Source organism: Podarcis liolepis (assembly GCF_965112155.1).
Source record: "Podarcis liolepis genome assembly, chromosome: 8".
NCBI classification, from domain to species: domain Eukaryota; kingdom Metazoa; phylum Chordata; class Lepidosauria; order Squamata; family Lacertidae; genus Podarcis; species Podarcis liolepis.
This window is the reverse complement of record NC_139560.1, coordinates 55,551,345-55,573,745: the sequence shown is the minus strand read 5'-3', so window position 1 is coordinate 55,573,745 and position 22,401 is coordinate 55,551,345. Positions and strand designations below refer to the sequence as shown.

General features: G+C 41.8%; 1 long non-coding RNA gene across 1 annotated transcript in view; it reads left to right on the top strand.

Moving 5' to 3' along the window:
• Positions 1 to 260: 260 nt before the first annotated feature.
• The window catches only part of LOC310713649, a 134,105-nt gene continuing 111,964 nt past the window's right edge, over positions 261 to 22,401 (top strand). Inside the window, exons 1-2 of the long non-coding RNA XR_014529382.1 lie at positions 261 to 399; positions 16,960 to 17,012. This is a non-coding gene — a long non-coding RNA (uncharacterized lncRNA). The remainder of the gene's footprint in view (positions 400 to 16,959; positions 17,013 to 22,401) is intronic.

Sequence of the window (22,401 nt, the reverse complement as noted above, 5' to 3'; positions counted from 1 at the left end):
AACATCTAAATAAAGTAGGATTCTCTGTTAAATGTTTTGTTATACAAAACACCTTGGTGAGGCACATTTATAGTTACCATAACTTATATTTGCAGAGCAGGTAGGATTGTACAAGCTGTGCTCGACTTGTCATTATGATGGTTGTTTTTGTTTTTATTTTTGCATTACCTTATTTTTGTTCCTGGTGGTTTGCTTACTGTAAAACTAGAAAGGGGGGTTAAGCTGGCAGTTTAGAATGTCAGACTGAGGGGCTTGGCTGAGCCATGAGGTTCAAAGAGATTAACCTGAACTCAGCTGTTTGCCTTACTGATCTCATACCAGCTGAATGTGTGACATTAAGATGTCAATAGCACAACAGAATTTATCTAACAGTTTCACCATTGACATCATCCTTTGAAGGTATGGGCAATTGCTTCTCTTGACACATCAAGATGTATTTCTTTATTGTAAATGGTCATAGGATGTAGAAAGAGTGGTTTGAACTTAAAATGAATCAGATAGTGTGTGTGTATTTAAAAATTATGGTTATATAGATATATTTCTACTTTGGGTTTTAATTTCAGTTCTGAGTCCCGTCCCATCCGCCTTCCCATACATTATTATCTAACTATTATTTATTATCTAACTATTATCTAAAATTTGCACCATTCAACAAGAGCGTAAGTATTCTCTTCAGGGCACGAGGCAGGTATACATCAGTCTGAAAACCAGCAAACTAGATAATTTACTCATTTATTTAATTCCAGTTATTAATTGCTTCCTCTGAAATTTCTTCAAGTGATTGCTAAATTCTCTTTCATTGTCCACAAAACATATCTTAATTCAATCTATAACATGAATATTCAGGCCCCTAGTTTATGTATATTTATCTACTTTCTGTGGAAGGCTTAAAAATATTTGATAAATAACAACAGACTCTGCATTCATCCAATGTGTGCCTGGAAGGAGATGTACAGGAAAGGGGAACAAAAAATTATTCCACCAGAACAATTTCTGCATAACGTCATAAACGGCAATATTTGTCAAATTAAAATAGATAAATTTTATTCAGGAAACAAGTAACTCATGCCAATATTTTCCTTTGGGTCTTGTGGGTGCCATGATCCAGGAAGGGTTGGGAAACCAATTCATCAGAACAGGTCTGCATCCAAACATTCAATCAATCCATACACTACACCAAACTTCAGGAAACAAATGCTTAGCTCCTTGTGTGATTTTGTCAATGGGAGGGAGAGGTTGACTGGAGATTTGAACCCAGTTTTCATTTTCTATTGTGTGACACAGTAACCACTACATATCACTGCTGTAGAAATCCAACTCTGAATTTTCATTTTAGAGTTTCCAGACGTGATTTTTACAGTGACAGTGTCATGCCCACACTGGAGGAATTCTCTTCCAAGGAGGATCTGGAGCTCCCCAAAGCTAAGATTGAGGAGGTGCAGCCCACGTCAAGGGACTGTGAGGCAGAGCAAGGGGATCTGGGGTCTTCAGGGGTCATGGCTATCCAACTTGCTCTTCCTCCAGTGTGGTGTAGTGGTTAAGAATGGTGGATTTGTAATCTGGTGAACTGGGTTTGCTTCCCCGCTCCTCCACGTGCAGCTGCTGGGTGACCCTGGGCCAGTCACACTTCTCTGAAGTCTCTCAGCCTCACTCACCTCACAGAGTGTTTGTTGTGGGAGAGGAAGGGAAAGGAGATTGTTAGCCGCTTTGAGACTCCTTAAGGGGAGCGAAAGGCAGGATATCAAGTCCAAACTCCTCCTCCTCCTCTTCTCAAGGCACAAATAGCTCCACAGAATCAGGTGGAAGTTGAGAAGCCACCAGACACCAGAGCCTACCAGACACCAGAGTGCCCACTTGAGGAACAAGGACTCCTCCGGGGTAAAGGGATATTCATGAGCAAGTTGGCAAAGGCATCTCAGGTCTGCAGCTGTTCTCAAGGCAGAGCTCTGACAACTCAGGCTTGAAAGTCTTTGGTTCCCGGTACAGAGTACTAGAACAATGCCTTTACAGGAGCTCTGTGGCCTGTCTTCCTTGTTAACTAGCTAGTCCCTGGACCCAACTTCTTGTTCTGTCCCTGCTTCTGGTTCTGCCCCTGTATTTGGGTTTCTGGAAGACTATGATTCTGGGACTGCCCCTATTCACTCTCAGGTGTTCTGCTATGTGCCACTTGGGACAGGGCAGACAGGCATTATTACAGGACTGAATTTCTCCACCACCAACAAATGCCAGATTCCTTTGGAAGGGATGTAATTGGGTGGCAGAGCACATGATTGACACACCGAAAGTTGCTGTTCAGAGATCTTTTGATGGGGCAGGGACAGCTCCCTCTCTGAAACATTAGAGAGCTGCTTGCCTGTATGTTTAGACCAAGCACTAGGGAGTCTGTGGTCTCCTGAAGTTGTTGTAACTCAACTCCCATCAGCACCAGCTAGCAGATCCCATGGCCTGGGATGGTGGGAATGGCAGTCCAACAACATAGGAAGTGTCACAGACTCACCATCCCTGCAAGAAGGGAATCTTTATCTATACATATAGCTAATTGTATAACATTACTACCTGAAAGTGTATATTATCTGCAGGCCACAAATCAGTATTTTTATGACATGGTAGTTATTTAATAGATTTATTTCTCCCTTCTTGGTCTGGGAACTCAAGGAGGCGTCCATTGTTCTCTTCTCTCCTCCCCCCCCCCGATTTTGTCACAACAATGTTGTAGCCTAAAATATAGTGACCCATCCAGGGCACTTAATGACTGTGTGGAGAGTAGAACCTGGCTCTTCTTGGCTGCAGTTTGTTTGTTTGTTTGTTTGTTTGTTTGTTTGTTTGTTTGTATTAGATTTATATACTGTCTTTCATCATAAGATTTCAGGGCGGTTCACAGAATAAAATAAAGGATAAAAACAAGTAAAACAAAACAGCAAAACAATACCCCCCCCTTTCCACAGACATATTTAAAAGGTTATACAATACAGTGGTATCTTGAGTTACACACGCCTCAGGTTACAAATGCTTCAGGTTACAAATTCTGTTAACCTGGAAGAGTTACCTCGAGTTAAGAACTTTGCCCCATTAGCGAAAGCACGCTTCTAGTTAAGAACAGTTTCAGGTTAAGAATGGACCTGCAGAATGAATTAAGTTTGTAACTAGAGGTACCACTGTATTAATCAGCCAAATGCCCGGTTCTTTTCTTGTGCCTAAAATTATATAATGAATGCACCAGGCAAGCCTCCCTGGGGAGAGCATTACACAAATGGGGAGCCACAACAGAGAAGGCTCATTCTCGTGTAACTGCCCTCTGGACCTCACGTGGAGGAGGCACACAAAATCTAAAAGCAAAGCAAAAAATCTGGCATTTAAAATAGGTCAGTCTAGAAGGAATTCCACAATTAGATACAAATTAGTTCGCACCTCTAACTAGTACAAACAGTTCTGGAGCCTATTAAATAACTGGAGGGTTCAAGGCTGTCCCAAGAGGATTTCTGAAGCCAGCTTTGAGCAGAGGTGGCAATATCTCTTGCAAGGACAGCCAAGTAGAAATACCATAGTTGGGGTTTCTGATCTCTTTGGTATGACACTGGTATGAACATTCATCTGCCAAAGCAAATGAGGATTTAGAGTGGTAAATAACAGGGCAAAACTTGGATGTTAAACTGCCTCAGTTTAAAGCAAAGCAAAACACCAAACCCTAACTTAAGCATCCTCTTAAAAGCCCTTCTTCCCCTCACCACTTTGAAAGGCACCTCGGCACAATCCGTGAGTTCAGCACGTATTGTCCCTTAATGGCAGGCATTACGTTTGCACAATGCCATAAATCACAACTAAAGGCTGGTTTTAAATAGGACACAGATACATGCAGGCACCACAGCTTTCTTAAGTGATACTTAGAGAGAGAGAGAGAGAGAGAGAGAGAGAGAGAGAGAGAGAGAGAGAGTCAGAGAAAGAAAGAAAGAAAGAAAGAAAGAAAGAAAGAAAGAAAGAAAGAAAGAAAGAAAGAAAGAAAGAAAGGAAGGGCAGTGGGAGAGAGAGAGAGAGTAAATATCCTGGCCCATAGTCTCCAAATATACTAGACCTAGCAGAGAATGTCCCATTTCAGTACTCACTGAGCTTGACTGAAGGATATTTTTATGAATACTTTTTAAAAAAGAAAATGCTTGCGGACTGCAGCCCCTAGCCAGTTTAATTAGGATTTAAATACCTTGTGGATTCCTCCCTCCCTCCCCCACCCACCTCATGCCATTGTGAAAATCTGGGTGCACATCATATCATCTCTATCCCCTCACCATTGCCTACATAGGCACCCTTTCTTTCCTGTTATTTATTTAGGGTTGTTTAAAAAAACCAACCCACCCCCCTGCACAAAAAACCCTTATTGGTGCATAAGCAGAAAGACAAGCAGGCTTACATGCAAAGACCTGCAATTACTGTCCCTGATTTCACTGTGAAAACTTTACAACGGGTCACACTGAAAAATCTTCCTCTACCCCTCCCACTCCTTCTAAGAGAACAAAAAAAAAATCCATCAAATTAACACATCAATGAGTTGATTGTAATCTCCAGGGTTCAGTGTAGCACTTTCTAGCCTCTCAGACAGGAGGCCAGCATGATTTATCAATGCAAACCTAATAGCATCAATATGAATCTAACTAAAAATCAATATTTCATTACCAAATTGTTAGTGAGAATGAAGAAAAATTGCCAGAGTCAAAGCATTCTCTAGGGTAGGAGCATCTGGAGTTCAATGTGACAAGATGAGTGATGCATGACTCGGGGCCTGGGGAAGGACACCGGGAGGACAGGCCACTACGTAAGGCCGGAGACTCATGAAGAAAGCTCGCTTCCTCACTTTTTTTTATTTTTTAAAAACGCTTTCTCTAAGAGGCAAAGAAAATGTCTGGGAGAGGGAAATGGAAGATGCTAAGGTTATTTACTGAAACGAATGCAAAACAACAGATGCAATTAAATCCAGAGTGCTGAATAAAACGGAGTCTGCTTTCACGGTGTCATATACACACCTAACTTTCTTGCAGTCAGGGTGGTGCAAACACGAAGGGCAGCCATGGCAAAAAGCCATCAAGCTCTGGAACCAGATTCTGAATTTTAACTACCGTACAGCCCGATCTCATGAGTTGCTGGGCTGAGGATCATGTGACGAATCTTCAGCTGCAAGATATTGTCACGGCACGATGCTACAACTGATAAAGTGTTGTGCCGTTGACATGAACAATCGGGGGGATATGAGGCTGCTTTCCACCACTGGCCAAGCTAGCTCAGCACCTACTCTGATTAGCAGTGGCTCTGAAAGGTTTTGGAGAGGAGCCTTTCCCAGCCAGGGATTGAACCAAGAGCTTTCTTAATGCAAAACATGTGTTCTCCATGTGCTCCATGTGATCCTCTGATTAAATGTTCATGCAATACTCAAACACTTGGGCAACCAAATACTTGGGCAACCATGGTGCTACACCGGCCACAGGAAGACTCTCTCTTTCATGGTCTGGTAGCAAATAAGCAGCCACTGCAGATCTTTTAGGGCTGGTGAAATATGAACCCCATAGGGATGCAGGTGGCGCTGTGGGTTAAACCACAGAGCCTAGGGCTTGCCGATCAGAAGGTCGGTGGTTCGAATCCCCGTGACAGGGTGAGCTCCCATTGCTCAGTCCCTGCTCCTGCCCACCTAGCAGTTCGAAAGCACATCAAAGTGCAAGTAGATAAATAGGTACCGCTCCGGCGGGAAGGTAAATGGCGTTTCCGTGCGCTGCTCTGGTTCGCCAGAAGCGGCTTAGTCATGCTGGCCACATGACTCGGAAGCTGTACGCCGGCTCCCTTGGCCAATAAAGCGAGATGAGCGCCACAACCCCAGAGTCGGTCACGACTGGACCTAATGGTCAGGGGTCCCTTTACCTTAATATGAACCCCATTTGATTGTCCCGCTCCCCACGCACGACCACATTTTGCACAAGCTTCTGGGTCATCTTGACAAGGAGCTCTACATAGTGCAGTAATCCAAATAAGAGGATACTAGACAGTTAAGTATTATGCCTCTCTATCTTGGCCTAATAAAAGCCACAGTTGATGAACCAGCTGAAGCTGGAAATAGGCATCCTTTGCCATTAAGCTAGTTGTGTTTCCAGTTACGGTATAGAATTAAGGAGTGTCCCCCAAATAGGGGTGGGGAAATCTGTCCATTCTGGTTTTCTAGGTTTGTCATTTTCCCAATCCTTAATTTGGTTCTCCACATGTCTGTGGTAATTCACTTTAAAAAAAATAATTCATGAAAATTCGTGAGCATTTTAATCCAAGCTTGTTTATAAGCAAGTTTTTTGATCCAGTTTTAACAAATATCTGCAAGCACTTCCCCCTAATTTAATGGAGTTTCTTATTTTGTTTTCATAAATATAAACGCTTTTAATGTGCATTTCCCCCTAGTATATGCACTTGCTGCATACTGTTTGGTTGGAGAACAGCACCACTAAATTCAGTAAAGTACAAATTTCAAAAGACAACTGTGTTTTGGTTTGCTTGTTGGTTCATGAAGTACGGGTTAGTTTCTCATTAAAATGAAAACAAAATCAAATTTCTCCTCCACTGCTACTTGCAAGCTACGCATCTGCTCCTTTGAAGAGTGAAACTCCATTCACAGCAGTTTAACATCCCGATCCTTTAGCCTCTCTCTTAGTGCTACTGAGGCAGAAATCTCACCACCAAACACAGAAACACAAGTGAGATGCCTGCTTCCTATAAGTGACTTATAACAACCATGTCTCAACAAAATCTTGAATCCTTGAGTTTAGAATAATTATAGCAGTTGGCAGTAATTTGCCCTTGCTTTCAGTCAGCAGGCTTGGAAACTTTGTGGACTGAATCCTGCTCACCAAACACAGAAGGAGATGTGTATCCTCCTGCTGTGCTGAGCCTACAGCAGTGCAACAGGCCAGGACATGACAATTCATGCTTTTCTAATCCTCCATTAGAAAAGGTCCGTATAGTTAAAGCTCTGGTTTTCCCAGTAGTGATGTATGGAAGTGAAAGCTGGACCATAAAGAAGGCTGATCGCCGAAGAATTGATGCTTTTGAATTCTGGTGCTGGAGGAGACTCTTGAGAGTCCCATGGGCTGCAAGAAGATCAAACCTATCCATTCTTAAGGAAATCAGCCCTGAGTGCTCACTGGAAGGACATATCGTGAAGCTGAGACTCCAATACTTTGGCCACCTCATGAGAAGAGAAGACTCCCTGGAAAAGATCCTGATGTTGGGAAAGATGGAAGGCACAAGGAGAAGGGGACAACAGAGGACGAGATGGTTGGATAGTGTTCTCAAAGCTACCAGCATGAGTTTGACCAAACTGTGGGAGGCAGTGGAAGACAGGAGTGCCTGGTGTGCTCCATGACTAAACAACTAAACAACAACAACAATCCTCCATTTGTTTGAGTCATCCGGCATCCTGAGACCAGCATATACAAAATGCTCATTCTTATGCCATAGATAACCGCAGGGGTCAGCAAACTTTTTCAGCAGGGGTCCGGTCCACTGTGCCTCAGACCTTGTGGGGGGCCGGACTATAGTTTGGAAAAAAATAATAATGAACAAATTCCTATGCCCCACAAATAACCCAGAGATGCATTTTAAATAAAACCGCACATTCTACTCATGTAAAAACAACGCTGATCCCGGACCGCCCACAGGCTGGATTTAGAAGGTGATTGGGCCGCATCCAGCCCCCGGGCCTTAGTTTGCCTACCCATGGATAAGAGTGTGGGCTTTTCACTTCCTTCTGAGGGTAGCAGAAGCCATGAAGCAAAGAGGGAGAAGGGCAGTTCAGTCGATTCTTCCCTTTCCCTATCTCTGCTTGCTTCTCAGAAACTGCAGCCTGACTCTGAGGTCTCTCTCCACAAATGGGCTATTGTTATGGAGCAGCAAGCAAGGCCAAGGAGTGGGCAGGAGTGGCTTGACTCATTCCCTTGCTTGCAATCTGCTCCTTATGCTACCATAACACCTGGCCTCTGTATGCAGAAAGCAGGATTTCACCCTTTCTTTTCAAATGCAAGATTATTTTTCCATTGTATTTCCAACCGGGGCTTTAAGAATACATTTCATGTCAAAATGTGTGACCAAATGGAGAGAATGACTAAACCTAGTTTGACTTAATGCTTAGGGAAAAATATCCTCCAGGTGCCTGTTTTCCAATTCTGGCAGGAAGTAACCCTTATTCTATAAAATTCCCATTTTATTAGTAGCTCTCTCGTTATTTAGTGTTCCTGCTCATGCAGAATGCCAGTTTTAGAATTGTAATCTTTTCATTACTTCAGTGTTTTTGTTGCCTTATGAGTTTGCTCCAATCTGTGGTGGAATTTTCCCTTCTCTTGAGGCCCATGCACTTTCTTTTAATTTTTTAAAAAGTTAAAATCCGAGAGTTCTTCCTTTTTATGAGGTATTTATAGTGTCCAGGCTTAAATGTGTCAGTTGAAATATATATATTTCTCTCTAGAGTTTTTCCTGGGGTTTGAGGGTAGAATGAATAAATGATTTTTTTTTACAGATTACATGGAGACTTTGGGATGCAAAGGATATATTCAATAAACTCCAAATAAACTGTAAAAAATAATCTATAGCCAATGTGCTTATAAGTCCAACATATGGTAATTATAATTAAAAGGACATTTCCTCAAACTACAGCCTAATTGGTTTTTTAAAAAGCCAAAACAAGCTCCCCACCAGCAGAGGGAACATAAGAAATATTTCTTATACCTATGGGATTTCAAATTATTTACTAAACTTTAACTTCTATATCTCATTCCCTTCTAAGCCATTGCTTACTACTGCCTTACAGTTTAAGCATTAGTTTTCTATTTTGAAGTTAAGTGCTCAACAGAATACTGCAAGATTCTTAATGTCTGTAAATTTTGATTTACAGACTTTAAATTTTGATTTACACCTGGGGGGAAAAACTGGCCTATAAGCTTAGACCCAATGAACCAAGTGGGGTGTGTGCATGTGACAAAATATCTGTGATATGACTGCATATTTTCAGCAAAACTAGAGATAAATGGGAAATCAGGAAAAGTAAAAGGGGAATGCAAACAAAACTCTGTGCTGAATAGCTTTATTCGGCCCAGGAGGAAAACAAGATACTTGCATCCCTTGTGACAGGATTATTCTGTAGTGCAGGACTGGGGAAACTGGAAGTAAATGTGGCCATCCGGGTCTCTTTGTCTGATGCATGGGAATCTCTGCATTACACCCATCTCTATCACCAGCCTTGTTCTGTGCCCATTCTCAGGTGCTTTGTGTGGCTTGAATGTGACCTTGCCTTGCGGAAATGTTGCTTTCCTACATTGAGACAAATGCATCTGACTGGAATGTAGCCTACTATACAAAGGTATGAATTGCCACTGTTGCCCTGCCCACTTTTACCCCCGACCCTGCCTACCAACGACATGCAGCCCTGGAAGGTGGTCCATGGGGGAATGCGGCTGAAAAGGCTTCCCCACACCTGCTGCAGTGTAAGCTTTTGAGAGCCAGGTTTGTGAGCCCACGCACTAAACCCTGACCCCACCACCCTGAAATGAGACATGACAACAATGTATGGGTTTAAAATTAGGCCACAACTTTATTGAATTCAGGTGTAGGAACCTTGGCTTAGGCCTTGGAAGGTATCCCTGTCATACCCAACAGGGGCTGAGGATGCACAGAGCAGTCAGGTGTTGTGGAAGGGGACTGTAAAGCGTGAACTTACACAGTGTGTCCTCCCACTTCACCAAAGCCGGGAGTTTGACCTATATGCCACCACTCTAGGGACAGTGACTCCTGCAATCAACCCTTTAACGGGCCCTGCAAAGGCCACCACATGGGGTGCATCAATATGCCGCCCATAACTCACAGATAGACTATAGAATACTGACCAAGGCCTAAAACTGCCAAAGTTGTGACGAATCGCTACGGGGAAGGTGAAACCTGCCAATGCAGGGAAATTCCTTCCTGGTTCTGAATACAGCAACCATCATACGACCATAGCAGCACCCGCTGACCTAGGAAGCAAGAGGTTAACCTGCAAAAGAAGACCTTGTTATATTTTAGGGAGGGTTGGGTGGATGAACCTGGGAAGAAAACCAAGTGAGCCTGGGCCAAAGAGCATCAACTGAAGAGGGCCTTTTCTGGCCCTCACCCCACCCCCAGTTGGCAGCCCATTGGACTGCTGAGATAGGGGCAGGGCAACGGCCACCCTGTAGCAAGGTGGGTGGCACCTGGCCAGGTAAGCCTGCTCAGTGCCGCAAACCTCTTGGAGGGGGTGAGCGGAAATCTATGTCAGTGTCGCCTCATATCCAAAGCAAACCATCTTGTCAGGGATTTCCATTGCTACAAGATTTCCCCAGTTCTCCTTCCCCTGGGCACACTGCACATCCTCCCCAGGTCTGCTCTGGAGGGTTGGGGGAACTCTCAGAATAGATTTGGTGGGGCAACCAGGAGGGGAGTGAGGAGGAATGTTCCATTGCACAAGTGGACAACCTTGCCTTGATGGGACCAACACTGCACTAGAAACAAGCCTTGGGATTTAAGCAGAGGTTGGAGAGCTATCTATCCAACAGGCGTGATGTGGTTGCTGTTAAGTTTAATTGTTTAGTTGCCCAAAGTGAAATGGAGAAATGCCTGTATTTATATTGCTAAGGGTTTAACACTGGAATACTAAAGCTAGAAAGAGTTCTCTGAGCTTCATCTAGTTAATAACTAATTGTTGATATCCTCTGCTAGCATTCACGTGAGTAACCTTGATGTTTCTGTACCTGTTTTTAAGAAGTTCTGGTTAGTAAAGTTTTGAATCTCATTTATGGGTCTGGACAATTTTTATTCCAAAAGGAGTCCATTTTTATGCATCCGATTGCTTCATGCTGCAAAGTATTAATATCTACAATATTAAAATGCTGCACCCCATTTTTCAGATCCAGGGAGTTAGACTAGATGACTTCCAAGGTCTCTCCCACCGCTACAATTCTCTTTTTTGTTTCAGTTGGACAAAATAATTCAAGAGTAGTGCTATTAAACACTCTGCTCCTTGATTCTCCTTTGTATTTGCATACAGAACTTTTGTTCAGATTCTTATCAGCAGATAGCATGGCCTTGGCTTGTAAGTAGAAGCCATCTCCTTTCCCATTGCTGTAACAAAGGCTGAAGAAATTGTGGGATGCACTTATGCAGAAATTAACCTATCAACTTTGTACAGACGGCGGCTTGGATACCTCTCATTCCTTTCATGCTATTTGTTTTTTTGTTCCTTGGTTTGAAGATACAAAAAGCAAGTGCCTCCTGTGAACAATAAGTATATTTCTTTGTATTAATTTAGATTTTCTATCTCCAGTGTTCTAATCATTTCCTTTCTTGTTTGATTGATGAGACTCAAGTTTAGAAGGTTTAAGCAGCTGCTATAACAACCTTACAAACTTTGTTATTTAACTTCACTCTTTTTCTTTGTTTTGTTTGATCCATTCTTTTTACATGGTTGTGTTGATCACAACGGATGTGTTTTCATTCCTGCTGTAACTTTTATGTACAGCATGCATGTCATTTGGTTTTCAGTTTCTAGGCAAAATTTGATGTTTAAAAAGGTAAAGAGACATTTCAGTTCACTTCGATGATGATCACCAGTCAGGACATACAATGATGTCTAATGTTGTTTTACCTTTGCTTTGAATTTTTTGTGCTCGAATGAAGATGTGTAGTTCAAAAGCTTGCATACAATAGCAATGTAATCTTTTGAAGTAAAATGCACTATAGGATGACAAAATGCAAAGATGGATAGACCTCCAGTTTCTTTAAAAATCACACTGAACAGGAAATTTCAGGTGGTTTGGTGTGAATTTTCGCCTAGATTTAAAATGAAATAGAATTGCAGGTTATTGCATAGGCAAGACAGAATAAATTTATGGCTGAGCAAATGTAAAAATGATGGGGATCAGAAAGAGCACCCCATTCCTGAATCTTACTTTTAACTCCCTGTTACTGTCTATTTAAAAGTCACCCCTTGTGAGCTCAGTCGGACATTCTTTGATGAATAGGATTGCAGCCTAAAGAAAGTTTAAGATTTCAACAGTGTAGAGTACATCTGAAAAAGAGGCTATCCTGAAAATCATAATCTGTATGTATGGACCTAGATCATGGCTAATATTTTTTTTACTGATTAGTTTGTAAGAATAAAATATCAATTTTGTTCCAAGCTTCCATTTTCTGTTTTCTTTTTACCTTCTTTCTCTCAGGTTATGTTATATACTTGATTCCATTTTCTCTCTCTCTGTAACTAGCTGTTGATGGCTTATCCTGTTGCTGACAGTAATGCAAACACCTAAAGTATTAGCCATAACTTTCTTTTAAAATCCATATTTCATTCTGAACGTGTATATGATTTAAGGCCAATTTTCTCTCAAAACTATGGAGATAGCAAGAGGCATATTAAAAGTAACTGGTGTGTGTGTGTTTTATTTTTAAAAAAATCACGAAAGGCAATGTATTATGTGCACTTGGCATTATTTATTTATTTATATATTTGCCATTAAAATAGACATCTGTTAAAATGTGGCTGATGATATAAATGGATATTTTTTTTCACAGATTTGCATTTTACAACTAGATAATCTTTTATGAATTTACCCCATTTTACATACTTCTGTGTAAATTGTTTCACACTAAATCTGCTTAACTTTATTTATGGAAAATGACAGGTGCATTTTTATGACACCTTATACTTTGGGTCTTTATTTTGACAAATGTTGTTTTATCCTACTCGTTTGTACTTGAAAGTTTGCAATATCTATTACGTTCAAAAGGAACTTTTGGCAAAGGCCATGAATGGCTGTAGTATCTCACTCTGAAAAACCACGAAAGGAAAGAATATAAAAACAAAATCTTTAAAAGTTGCAATACACAGCACAAGCTGGAAGTGTGGAAATAAACAAATGGTGCTGCTATTTGACCCTCAAGATGTAAAGTGGGCAATCAGCAGTATCACAGAGCACACATATTTCCCCAGTGGGGGAAGAATTAAACCTAACTTTGGAAGAACATGAAGCCCTCTCTTTGATGCTAACTTTGGTTTGGGCGACAACGAATTTTTTAACACGGTGAGAATGAATACTTCAAAGTGAACCAGGAAATCCCTTCAAAGTGAGACAAGTGATGACCCATTTCCAATGGCTGAATCTTGAGGACAAAATGAAATCACATGCACTCACACACTAGGAAAGTGCAAATAACAGCTTCAGAATTAACGAGGAAGATCCTTCTGAATTGTCCGGTTCATTTTCAAGACTGTTCTTCTTGTTCCCCGATGTGTGTGACTCTTGTATTTATCTGTAGTACTTGTCAATCACAGCTGTTTCCTCAAGGAAAACACCAAAATGTGGGAGCAGGCTCATTTCTCTCATGCCAATAAGTTAGAATGGTTTGCTTTGTGTACCTTGTTCAAGAAGAGCTAAAGACCACCTGGTTTGCGACTGGTACAGCAATACCCCATGCAGCCTGTCTAGGATAAGTAGTTGGTTAATTCATATACATGAATAAAATTGACACATTAGGTTGTATCTCTGGCTGAGCCAAGGGTGAGGGAGTTAACGCAGTGCAGCCCAGCCGCACCAGGAACCTCCCAGCACCCGGAGATCTGCTGGATCCTAATCTCATCCCAGTTTAGGCTTGCTCCCTAAAACAAATCATTCATAAAGGTATAACATCCTTTTGGTATCTGATGGAATATTCTGAAGCAAGACATAACATATGCGTAATCATGGCTTATTTTTGTAAATGCGTAACAAAAATGTGAATTAAGTCCCCCCACCCCAATAATTGCATAATTATATTTTAGCTCAATTGCTAACTTATATTTAAAAAAGCATAATTAAAAATAATTGGAGAAATACTTTAGCACAAAAATGCTTTAGCACAAAAATGGCATGAGGCTGGGCATATTTTCTAAACAGCACATTTTCACATGGATATATTGCAAAAAAATATGTCTCTCCTAATTATACTGAGACCCCCAAAAGCTACTGCAAAAGGAACTTAATTCACATTCAGTTCACTCAGAAATTAAGGGAATTACTTTTGGGTGTGATGCAGATATATATATATATATATATATATATATATATATATATATATATAATCAGTGAATTAGTTAATTTGAATTAGTTCATTCCAAGCCTTCCCCACCCATTTTTCTTAGGGTGACTGGTAGGCAAATACAATAAATGCATCTTCTCTTCCATAGTAATAATTCCCATAGTAGCTTTAATTTCTTTAAATTAATGAGTTCTAATTCTTATTAATTCATAAAGACAGTATTTTTTCCCCAAGCTGTTTTGGCTAGTATTTTTCCAGTTCTACACCTATTTTCCTTTGTGCAATCATATTGGACCCATACTGCATACATGGCAGAAAATATTACCTGTGTTCACCAGGTTGAAAAAAAGTCTGTAGCTGTAGCTGGTCATAGGTAAAGGTAAAGGTACCCCTGCCCATACGGGCCAGTCGTGACTGACTCTAGGGTTGCGCGCTAATCTCGCTCAAGAGGCCGGGAGCCAGCGCCGTCCGAAGACACTTCCGGGTCACGTGGCCAGCGTGACGAAGCTGCAACTGGCGAGCCAGCACCAGTTCCACACATGGAAACGCCGTTTACCTTCCCGCTATAAAGCGGTACCTATTTATCTACTTGCACTTAGGGGTGCTTTCGAACTGCTAGGTGGGCAGGAGCTGGGACTGAACGACGGGAGCTCACCCTGCCGCGGGCATTCGAACCGCGACCTTACGATCAGCAAGTCCTAGGCACTGAGGTTTTACCCACAGCGCCACCCGCGTGGGTGAAATATATATATATATATCCATGTGAAAATAGCTGGTCATAATTACCATTTAAAAGAGCTTCCCATAGCTATATGGGAAGCTCTTTTAAAAGGTAATTAGTTTCTTTATTTTCTTTATTTTCTATATAATAACTTTTTGTAGAAGGAGTTTGTTTTCTTTTTACAATGACTGTCTGAAGAACGAGAGAGCTGTGATGAATAGCATTCAGCCTCTGGGTGAAGCCAGCTTGGTGGGCTGAATGTCAAAAATGAAACATCTACTCTCCTTAGAGACCCTTAGTCAAATCTCAGAAAGGTTGGCTCTAATTCTCCATTCATTGAAGTAAAGAGAGTTGTGTCACAGGGAAATCCTAACCCCCATCAAAGGCTGTGGGGGGCCAGGTTTAGGATGGGAGAGAAGTTCCCCAGTGGAAATCTGGTCTATTAGAGGGAATGAGGCACAACACAACCAACCTCACTCTACCCTCAACCTGCCCCTACTTCCCGGCCTACTTACTTACTTACTTACTTACTTACTTACTTACTTACTTACAACCTGTTAACAGGTGACTCCACCTGTCATTGGCTCTGGAACCACCTATTGCTGGTCTCCCTGCCTTCCACCCCTCCAGTCCCACTTTTGGAATGTCCCATGCCTTTTGGAAAAGAACCAGAGGTCTAGGCTACTCCCATGGAAAGGCCTACAGACATATATCTACCACTGGTGATGTTACCACATCCTGTGTCAGGTGTTTCCCATCCCATCAGTGTCAACGGGAGGGGAAGCTGAGAGAAAGAGAGAGTCACTGGGTGGTTGGGAGTAAAAGTCGGTAGCCCAGCTCCTGTCATTGCCAGAGTGAGCCAGAAGAGTTGGTTCCACTCCAGGTCACTCCCCACCCCCTTCCAACGCACATACACACTTACAATTGGAAGTGACTGTGTGTATTATGGAAACATGCAGTAAATGTAGCACATGACACTCAACCCAATTGTTGGTTTGACTGGTCTGCGGCATGTCAAGAACTCAGTTATTGCCAACTATGTGTATGTTAGGATTAATTTGGTTGAATGAAAGATGTGGATGCGCATCGGTTATCTTGCACATTCTCACGCAGACAGAAGTGTTGCCCATACAATAGGTATAGTGTGGAGACAATGTTGGAGAATGTCAACGTATCTGAGGTATTTTGAATATTGCCTGGTCAATATGCACCTGCTTGGTCTGATATCTTCCAAGGTATTATTTTTGAAAACATAGCCTTATTTTTACTTAGTAGTAGTACTACTACTAGTAGTTAGTTTTTGTATATAATTTTAATGCACCGTTTTCTATTATCTTTGTACATGGATTCTTTTAAAGTATTTGTTGTAATTCAGATTGTAGGTGAACTATTGTATGTGATAAGTGTTTTTTCTTATGAGGTGGAAATTCTTCCCCCTCCTTCTTTCCCCCCTGTATGTTTTAAAACTAATAAAAGTTTTAAAAGTAAAACAGAAAACAGACAATGGATAACACTTCCTGCTTATGATCTTTGCCATTTTGCACATTTCCTGTGTCATCAGGAAAATGTGTATTTTTGCCAGTGGTTATGCTCATCCAACTTACATTAGTGTTCAACTTCCGTTAACCACAACATATAAAAAACTCCCTAAATGAATGAAAGCTGCTCTTAAATTTAGCTTGCAATCACTGTCTTTAAGTATGAACTGCACACAATATGTTTCTTTGTAGTATATAGGTTGCCATGAACCCAACGACATCATTACATATTGTAGCTAAGATGAGCAGCAATATTGGTCATTGCCATATGTATCGCAAATGACAATCCACTTTCTTTCAACCCGCATTAAGCAATATCTGAGTCCACCCTGTTTTACACTTAAAAGATCAAACTGGTTCAATTTGGAACTGGGGATAAGTCAAATTCTTTATTAAGGTGACCTGCACCCTTCCAACACTGCAAGCCATATTTCGGATAAGGGGATGTTTACTCCTCTTGTCCTTGTGCTGTTCTGCTTTCTATTAGTTGCAAGGCTTTTGGAGCAGAATTAGCAAAAGGGGGAGAAAAGACATTAACCAAAGCAACAGAGATAATTAATCTTTGTTCACAGTTGATGTTTCCGTCTCTCTGCCCTGTCTTAGGCCCATGCCGCAGAGCTCTGAGAGAGGCTAGCTGGCTCGCTTTGCCTGGGAAGGTAGGCAACCCATTTCTCTACTTGCCCCAATTCCATGAGCTGTCACTTGGACTTTTAGTGGCATAGACACAGTTGTCCTAGCTATGCTAATCTTGGCAGTCAGCTGAAGCCATCAAATTAACCATGTGCAGCTGTGCAGTGAGCGTAGAAAGATGTTGTACTTTTTTCGCTTCCCCCACTTTCATTTTTTACACTCTCTCCCCTCCCCCTCCCCGTTGTTTGTGTACGGCCTGCAATGTTACACCGGAGCAGATGTCCACACACACACACACACACACAAAATAAAAAATTCTTTCCAGTAGCACCTTAAAGACCAACTAAGTTAGTTCTTGGTATGAGCTTTCGTGTGCATGCACACTTCTTCAGATGCACACGAAAGCTCATACCAAGAACTAACTTAGTTGGTCTTTAAGGTGCTACTGGAAGGAATTTTTTATTTTGACTATGGCAGACCAACACGGCTACCTATCTACTACTACACACACACACACACACACACAGAAGTCTCCCTCCTCCTCCTCCTCCTCCTCCATTGTATTTGATGCTCTTTCTTCCACTGAATCTTCCCTCCCCCACCCTCCCCATATCTAGCAAGAGCTCCGCTTAATTAGATATTTAAATGATTGGAGCAATGCTATTTCTTTAACTTCCCACCAACCACAAACACATACGAAACATACTGTTGGCGGCATTTAATCAACAGCAGTCAATTTATCATTTTCACAGTTTTAGTGAGTGGTTATGAATCACTAAAATCACAGGTATTGTAGACGCAAGCGTTGTGGCACTATCATTAACCAATACGCAGTGCACAGAGGGATGACTTGGTAATTGAGTGGGACTAATAAGAATACATCATTTAGCTGTGTGTGACAAACTGTGCCTCAAAACACAAGCATGGAAAATTCACATTTTGCTTAATAAATAAATTACACAGGCGATGTATTATACATAATTTGTGTCCTCGTGGATTTGAGTGATATATATAATGCATGGTCCAAGTCATTTATTTATTAAGACTAACTATATATATTGTAGGTTGGGAATTTTAAACTCCAGAGCAAGACCTGCCAAGGTAACTATTACAACTACTGAGTTTGATTGGGCAGCAAATGAGGCTGTGCGTTTGGGGACTTGCAAACACACCGAGTGTTTCTAATGTTACAAGCTCCAGTGTGTTTATAAACTTCAGTTCCCTACATTTATTTAGGAGCCAAAGAGGAGAAACTCCAAAGCCTTTCTGGGAAGGTGGGTATCGGGAGATATTTTTCGGGAAAGAAAATGCGGCAGCTCTCCGTTTATTCAAAATACAAAGCGGAGGGGGGTGGAACACATAGTGAAAATAACACACATAATAGATGTTTCACCGGTCTAGTTCTCACTGCCGTCATTAACCTGTGTCTCTGTTCTTGGCTTCACAGCAGGGCGAGCATGACTGAATGCCCCGCCAAACAAAAGTAGTCCCTGCACATAGAAAAGCAGCACATCAGGGATGTGGCAGAACTTTTCTATCTCGATTCATTTTATTTTCTGTGGAAGAATTCCCCACACCCTCAGTTAGGAGCAGCATTCATCTCATCTCATCTGCCGCCTTCCATCTGAAGTGCACTAGCCCATGTAACTGCCCAGAAGATATGGCTGTCAGTTGGTCCAACTATCCACTCTTTTCACAGGGTTAGTTATTAAAATAGCAATAGCTGCACCACTGCAGGAAAAAAATAGTATTGCTTAATAAGCATCTTAACAAGCATACCGAATGGTAGCTTTGAACATGGTCCTAAGGTAAAGGACCCAGCTACACAGCTGCAAATCAAATGTTCTAAATGTGTTGTAAAATGCAATATACAAATGTGACACTAGATGGCGAGAGTGAGCTATGCCAAATTCAATGTATTTTTCTAAACTTTTAAAAAGCATTTTCACAGTGTTTTTTAAAAAATATGTGTGTAGATTCCACCAAAGCCTGAGGGCACATAAGGCAGCCATCTTGTTGAAGCTGAAGAGTTCAGGGCCTGAATGGGAGGCGCTCTGAAGCCCTTGTACTTGTTAGAAATGTGGGCTATAATAAATGTACTAATTAAATGAAATAATAGAGACATGAAGCACAATCCTGGCCCAATATGGCTTTGCCCCTCTGGACATAGGGGCTGTTGAAAACCGACAAGGGTGTGGGAAAAGAGTATAAGGGAGCTAAATGAGGCCTGCTAAGCAAACACACACAGGCTATGATAATATATTAATTGCTACACACCTTCTTTTCTTTTAATTTGTATAACAAATGAATGAGCACTAAGGAGTTTTTTGTATACTCTTGGGGATGAGGGGGGACACACACACACAAGATTTATGAATGCTGTGCTGCCATAAACATGTCCTTGCTATAATTTAAGTCATTTCCCTCAGCTATTCCCTCTTAAACCTGCAATATCTGCAATAGTTCAAGGATTTCTGTGCCCTTCCCTGCCTCAGTCTGTCACTCCTGATCTCCAAGCATTCAACTTAGGCTAACAGGAAGGTAAGGTGTGTGTGTGTTTTTTTTTTTTTAAAAGCAGGCGATGGGATGCATAAACCCCTTCAGTGCCTGAGATAAATTAAATACCGCATATTGGCCTCAGGGTCTCTGTGTAGAATATTCTGCCCGCTTAGGTGACCCAGGGATTTTAAAACTCATTTTCGAGTCTGTATCTAGTCAGTGTGAAAAGTGTTAATGTTCCTGTATCACAGTACACTGATTACACATCTTTTTTTACACCCAATAACCACACACAATGATTATATTATTCATAAGATATTTTACCTGAAGTAATAAAGCAAGCAGCTTTAGTTATTATTTCCTAATCTTTTTTTTAAAAAAAACACCCTCTTTTGCTAGCTCTAGGGATTACCCTGCTCTCCCTCCCTGTATATTCTTTAAACAGATATAATAGCGTAAGCAGTGGGCAGTGGATGCTGATTTGTGTACATTTAGATTTACTCTGGAAGATGGGGGCTGCAGAGGAGAGTGACATCCAGATGTGTCTAGAGTTGTTATCAATATGCTGATGACAACCAGTTCCTTGGTTTTGTGTCACCAGTCACCTGGGACCTGATACATCTGAGGAAGTGCTCAGGTGGAATGAGGGCAATCAGGTTGAAACTGACTGAACCAGTGCTAGTCAGAATTAGGGTGACTATGTGTCCTACTGTACAGAGGGTCTCCTCTGTTTTGAAGGACTGACAGTCTTCCATTCGATGGCGCCCTCTGTTTGAGGGCTGCCCAGTCTAAGTCTAGTTTAAAGATGATGTCAGGGGCTGGACTGAGGAGGAGTGGTGGGAGCCGCTCCCCCTTCTCCTGAACCGTCCCGAGAAGAGGAGGGCAGTATAGATTTAGAACAGTGGTTTGCAGAAGGACATAGTTCAGAGACTGCAGAGGAGGAAAAGCTGGGAAATATCGGGAGAGGAAGAGCAGGAAGAAGAAACACCAGGGGAGAGACAACTGACAGACTCAGTGTCTTTGGAGAGCATTCCTGAGTCGTCCTCTCCCAGGACTAGGCGTGCATTGAGAGTAGTAAAACAGAGAGCTCAGAGGCAGAAGCCCAGATCAGCTACCACTGTACTATGGTGAGATGTATTATGTGCTCTCTTTCTAATATGTGCCTATGCATACAAAGTACCATATACAAATTTTATGCAAAATAGGATCCTCTTTTATCCTTGTTATTATTCATGCACATCTTTCTTTAAGCAATGTGTAGCTGGCCACCATCATTAGAGGGAATGCTTGTGGGCTGTCCTCATGTCTTGAAAGGGGTTGGAATGCCCGTGTTTCACCCTTACGATACCCTTGAGGTAGATTAGGCTGAGAGATAGTGATGGGCCAAAGGTCGGTCACTGAGCTTCATGGTTAAGTGAGGATTGAAACCTTGCCTCCCTAGTCCCATACTCTTTCTGGCCAGTGCTCTTTTGGACAAAAAATATTGAGTAAATTCTCCATTGCTGAAAAGTCTTGAGTAAATGCTCTTGAAGTAACTGGCATTCTTCCTTTATGGAGAACTTTCCATAGTGTTCAATTTCCAAGCAAGTGTGAGGCACACCAGATATGCTGTCAGCACCAGAGCTGAAAGGTAATATCATGTCCATTTGTTTCAGTAACCTGATCATATAAAACAGGGAATATTATTTTATTACTAAAAAAAAAAAAAATCAATGCAATTTTCCAATGATGCTCATCAAAGACAAAAAGGCCTTGGCCTCATCTTCTGCAAGCTTTGCCCTGTGTGAGGTATTGTAGTTCTTCCCTTCTTTCACTTCTTCCCAGAGTTATAAATTAATATCTCAACCCTGACCATAATATGCCCTCTAACAGTGTTTATTATTACTGCATATTTTAGACAGGTGGTAAGTATTGGCACTTTTTATTATGCTGATAAACAGTGTTGGACTGCCAGGTAAAATGCGTTGTCAGGGGTGATTTCTCACTTTTTTCTCGCTTCCTCTGGATTTTATTTAGGCACATGCAGGATAAATCCCAATTGCTGAAGCATTTTGGCAGAGCTTCCTTTCCGTAATTGACAGTGTTGGGCCATAGGCAGTTGAGAATGTGTCTCAGCAGGTTTGGAGCTGAAATCTAACAATGCAGGCAAGTGAGGTGGTAGAATTACGTGGTAGCAGAAAGCAAAGTTCTGGTTGTGACTGCGAGGGAAGGTTTTTCTTAAATGCCACCTCCATTGAAAAGTTCAGTGCATTAGACAACAGCACACTGAGAGAGGAGTGGAAACACTCATAAATGGTATGTGTAGTGGAGCAAAGTGCACAGAGGGAGGCCAGCTGAGAACCTCCTGGGAATCTGTGTAGAGGTTAGAGTGTTGGTCTAGGAGTAGAGAGAACCAAGTTCAAGTCCCTAACCCAGCTATGAAGCTCATTGGCAGATTTTGGATCATTTGTTCTGTCTCTCTTAGCCTATCTTACCTCACAGAGTTGCTGTGAGGAGAAAGCCCCATTGAATTGAGCAGGACTTCAAGTAAACATGGTTGGGGTTGCAGAGTGGGTCAAAATTCAGTCTTACTTCAGGGAGCCTGGAAAAGGTTTGCAAGACAACAAGAAGCAGAGAAGTAAGCAGGTGGCCAGGAAGGTATAAGAGGGAGAGAGAAATGGGCAGGTGGAGAGACCGGACCACAGGAACACAAGCCTGAGAGGCCACATAGTCGAGACCCTATTCTGGCTATCACCCAAGCAGACACTTGGAACATTTACAGCCAGACCAAATTAATAAGAACAAAAGTCTCCACTGGGGCTCAAATCATGCTGGAGTCTAGGAAGACAGTACTGCCATTTTCCTCTCAGTCCTGTAGTCCTGTGTGTTCATCACAACAAGGGACATCTGTGACAACAAGGCTGTCTAAGTACCTTC